Source organism: Oncorhynchus keta, unplaced genomic scaffold, assembly GCF_023373465.1.
Source record: "Oncorhynchus keta strain PuntledgeMale-10-30-2019 unplaced genomic scaffold, Oket_V2 Un_scaffold_2818_pilon_pilon, whole genome shotgun sequence".
NCBI lineage: Eukaryota > Metazoa > Chordata > Actinopteri > Salmoniformes > Salmonidae > Oncorhynchus > Oncorhynchus keta.
In genome coordinates this window covers 176,760-180,995 of record NW_026290901.1, presented here as the reverse complement: position 1 = coordinate 180,995, position 4,236 = coordinate 176,760, and the positions used below count along the sequence as shown (strand labels likewise).

Genomic DNA, 4,236 nt, shown 5'->3' with positions numbered 1-4,236 from the left:
TAGCAGGACAGAAAACTTGTCCAATTCACTGCATATCAACAGAACATTCCTGGTCATCCCTGCTGCCTCTGATCTGGAGGACTCACGAAACACATTCATTATTTAGACTTTTACCTTTGATACTTTATGTTTTAGTAATTACATTTACTTTTGATACTTTAATAAGTATATTTTAAACCAGATACTTTTTCTTTTTTAAAAAACTTTTGATAATGAGTGACATTTTCTATGAAGAGATCTTTACTATTTCTCAAGTATGACAATAATACATATTTTTCCCAACACCAAGTGAGGTGTCAGGGTAGCCTAGTGGTTAGAGTGTAGAGGTGGTAGGGTAGCCTAGTGGTTAGAGTGTAGAGGTGGTAGGGTAGCCTAGTGGATAGAGTGTAGAGGTGGTAGGGTAGCCTAGTGGTTAGAGTGTAGAGGTGGTAGGGTAGCCTAGTGGTTAGAGTGTAGAGGTGGTAGGGTAGCCTAGTGGTTAGAGTGTAGAGGTGGTAGGGTAGCCTAGTAGGGTAGCCTAGGGTTAGAGTGTAGAGGTGGTAGGGTAGCCTAGTGGTTAGAGTGTAGAGGTGGCAGGGTAGCCTAGTGGTTAGAGTGTAGAGGTGGCAGGGTAGCCTAGTGGTTAGAGTGTAGAGGTGGCAGGGTAGCCTAGTGGTTAGAGTGTAGAGGTGGTAGGGTAGCCTAGTGGTTAGAGTGTAGAGGAGGTAGGGTAGCCTAGTGGTTAGAGTGTAGAGGTGGCAGGGTAGCCTAGTGGTTAGAGTGTAGAGGTGGTAGGGTAGCCTAGTGGTTAGAGTGTAGAGGTGGTAGGGTAGCCTAGTGGTTAGAGTGTAGAGGTGGTAGGGTAGCCTAGTGGTTAGAGTGTAGAGGTGGCAGGGTAGCCTAGTGGTTAGAGTGTAGAGGTGGTAGGGTAGCCTAGTGGTTAGAGTGTAGAGGGTTAGAGTGGCAGGGTAGCCTAGTGGTTAGAGTGTAGAGGTGTTAGGGTAGCCTAGTGGTTAGAGTGTAGAGGTGGCAGGGTAGCCTAGTGGTTAGAGTGTAGAGGTGTTAGGGTAGCCTAGTGGTTAGAGTGTAGAGGTGGTTAGGGTAGCCTAGTGGTTAGAGTGTAGAGGTGGCAGGGTAGCCTAGTGGTTAGAGTGTAGAGGTGGCAGAGGGTTAGAGTGTAGGGTAGCCTAGTGGTTAGAGTGTAGAGGTGGTAGGGTAGCCTAGTGGTTAGAGTGTAGAGGTGGTAGGGTAGCCTAGTGGTTAGAGTGTAGAGGTGGTAGGGTAGCCTAGTGGTTAGAGTGTAGAGGTGGTAGGGTAGCCTAGTGGTTAGAGTGTAGAGGTGGTAGGGTAGCCTAGTGGTTAGAGTGTAGAGGTGGCAGGGTAGCCTAGTGGTTAGAGTGTAGAGGTGGCAGGGTAGCCTAGTGGTTAGAGTGTAGAGGTGGCAGGGTAGCCTAGTGGTTAGAGTGTAGAGGTGGTAGGGTAGCCTAGTGGTTAGAGTGTAGAGGTGGTAGGGTAGCCTAGTGGTTAGAGTGTAGAGGTGGTAGGGTAGCCTAGTGGTTAGAGTGTAGAGGTGGCAGGGTAGCCTAGTGGTTAGAGTGTAGAGGTGGTAGGGTAGCCTAGTGGTTAGAGTGTAGAGGTGGTAGGGTAGCCTAGTGGTTAGAGTGTAGAGGTGGTAGGGTAGCCTAGTGGTTAGAGTGTAGAGGTGGCAGGGTAGCCTAGTGGTTAGAGTGTAGAGGTGGCAGGGTAGCCTAGTGGTTAGAGTGTAGAGGTGGCAGGGTAGCCTAGTGGTTAGAGTGTAGAGGTGGCAGGGTAGCCTAGTGGTTAGAGTGTAGAGGTGTTAGGGTAGCCTAGTGGTTAGAGTGTAGAGGTGGTAGGGTAGCCTAGTGGTTAGAGTGTAGAGGTGGTAGGGTAGTGGTTAGAGTGTAGAGGTGGTAGGGTAGCCTAGTGGTTAGAGTGTAGAGGTGGCAGGGTAGCCTAGTGGTTAGAGTGTAGAGGTGGCAGGGTAGCCTAGTGGTTAGAGTGTAGAGGTGGTAGGGTAGCCTAGTGGTTAGAGTGTAGAGGTGGCAGGGTAGCCTAGTGGTTAGAGTGTAGAGGTGGTAGGGTAGCCTAGTGGTTAGAGTGTAGAGGTGGCAGGGTAGCCTAGTGGTTAGAGTGTAGAGGTGGCAGGGTAGCCTAGTGGTTAGAGTGTAGAGGTGGTAGGGTAGCCTAGTGGTTAGAGTGTAGAGGTGGTAGGGTAGCCTAGTGGTTAGAGTGTAGAGGTGGCAGGGTAGCCTAGTGGTTAGAGTGTAGAGGTGGTAGGGTAGCCTAGTGGTTAGAGTGTAGAGGTGGTAGGGTAGCCTAGTGGTTAGAGTGTAGAGGTGGTAGGGTAGCCTAGTGGTTAGAGTGTAGAGGTGGCAGGGTAGCCTAGTGGTTAGAGTGTAGAGGTGGCAGGGTAGCCTAGTGGTTAGAGTGTAGAGGTGGCAGGGTAGCCTAGTGGTTAGAGTGTAGAGGTGGCAGGGTAGCCTAGTGGTTAGAGTGTAGAGGTGGTAGGGTAGCCTAGTGGTTAGAGTGTAGGGTAGCCTAGGTGGTGTAGGGTAGCCTAGTGGTTAGAGTGTAGAGGTGGTAGGGTAGCCTAGTGGTTAGAGTGTAGAGGTGGTAGGGTAGCCTAGTGGTTAGAGTGTAGAGGTGGCAGGGTAGCCTAGTGGTTAGAGTGTAGAGGTGGCAGGGTAGCCTAGTGGTTAGAGTGTAGAGGTGGTAGGGTAGCCTAGTGGTTAGAGTGTAGAGGTGGCAGGGTAGCCTAGTGGTTAGAGTGTAGAGGTGGCAGGGTAGCCTAGTGGTTAGAGTGTAGAGGTGGCAGGGTAGCCTAGTGGTTAGAGTGTAGAGGTGGCAGGGTAGCCTAGTGGTTAGAGTGTAGAGGTGGCAGGGTAGCCTAGTGGTTAGAGTGTAGAGGTGGCAGGGTAGCCTAGTGGTTAGAGTGTAGAGGTGGCAGGGTAGCCTAGTGGTTAGAGTGTAGAGGTGGTAGGGTAGCCTAGTGGTTAGAGTGTAGAGGTGGTAGGGTAGCCTAGTGGTTAGAGTGGTTAGAGGTGGTAGGGTAGCCTAGTGGTTAGAGTGTAGGGTAGCCTAGTGGTTAGGGTAGCCTAGTGGTTAGAGTGTAGAGGTGGTAGGGTAGCCTAGTGGTTAGAGTGTAGAGGTGGTAGGGTAGCCTAGTGGTTAGAGTGTAGAGGTGGTAGGGTAGCCTAGTGGTTAGAGTGTAGAGGTGGTAGGGTAGCCTAGTGGTTAGAGTGTAGAGGTGGCAGGGTAGCCTAGTGGTTAGAGTGTAGAGGTGGCAGGGTAGCCTAGTGGTTAGAGTGTAGAGGTGGCAGGGTAGCCTAGTGGTTAGAGTGTGGTTAGAGTGGTAGAGGTGGTAGGGTAGCCTAGTGGTTAGAGTGTAGAGGTGGTAGGGTAGCCTAGTGGTTAGAGTGTGGTTAGAGTGGAGAGGTGGCAGGGTAGCCTAGTGGTTAGAGTGTAGAGGTGTTAGGGTAGCCTAGTGGTTAGAGTGTAGAGGTGGCAGGGTAGCCTAGTGGTTAGAGTGTAGAGGTGGTAGGGTAGCCTAGTGGTTAGAGTGTAGAGGTGGTAGGGTAGCCTAGTGGTTAGAGTGTAGAGGTGGTAGGGTAGCCTAGTGGTTAGAGTGTAGAGGTGGCAGAGCCTAGTGGTTAGAGTGTAGAGGTGGCAGGGTAGCCTAGTGGTTAGAGTGTAGAGGTGGTAGGGTAGCCTAGTGGTTATTGGCAGGGTAGAGTGGTTACATTTACATTTAAGTCATTTAGCCGCTCTTATCCAGTGTTGCATCTAAATCTTGTTGGGGGAGAAGGGGGGTGGAAGGATTAGAGTGGGGTTTCAGAGGTGATTGACTCCGTAGGGTAGCCTAGGCTGGTGGTTAGGCCAGGTGGATGAGGGCCCTTGTTTGGGTGTGGTTAGAGCCTGGAGGTGAGGTGCCGTTCCTCAGGTGGCAGGGTAGCCTAGTGGTTGGAGAGTGGAGAGGTGGGGAAGGTTGGTAGCCTGCGGCGTTCTGGATGAGTTGGTTTAATGGCACAGGCAGGGAGCCCAGCCAACAGCGAGTTGCAGTAATCAAGGGAGATGACAAGTGCCTGGATTAGTGTTAGAGTGTAGAGGTGGGAACAGGGTAGCCTAGTGGTTAGAGAACGTAGAGGTGGTAGGGAGGAGCCTAGTGGTTAGGAGTGTAGAGGTGGTAGGGCTAGCCTAGTGGTTAGAGTGTAGAGGTGGTAGGGTAGCTGCTAGTGG

General features: G+C 51.2%; 1 long non-coding RNA gene across 3 annotated transcripts; it reads left to right on the top strand.

The window, feature by feature from the left end:
- Positions 1–321: 321 nt before the first annotated feature.
- Positions 322–3,000, top strand: LOC127928497 (uncharacterized). 3 transcript variants are annotated; one of them, XR_008131306.1, is made up of 4 exons: positions 322–491; positions 1,286–1,450; positions 2,106–2,270; positions 2,908–3,000. It is a non-coding gene; the product is annotated as an uncharacterized LOC127928497 (long non-coding RNA). The 3 variants fall into 3 exon arrangements; XR_008131305.1 differs by having other exon boundaries at positions 1,286–1,813; XR_008131307.1 differs by lacking the exon at positions 2,908–3,000 and adding an exon at positions 2,436–2,528 and having other exon boundaries at positions 1,286–1,813.
- Positions 3,001–4,236: the final 1,236 nt, after the last annotated feature.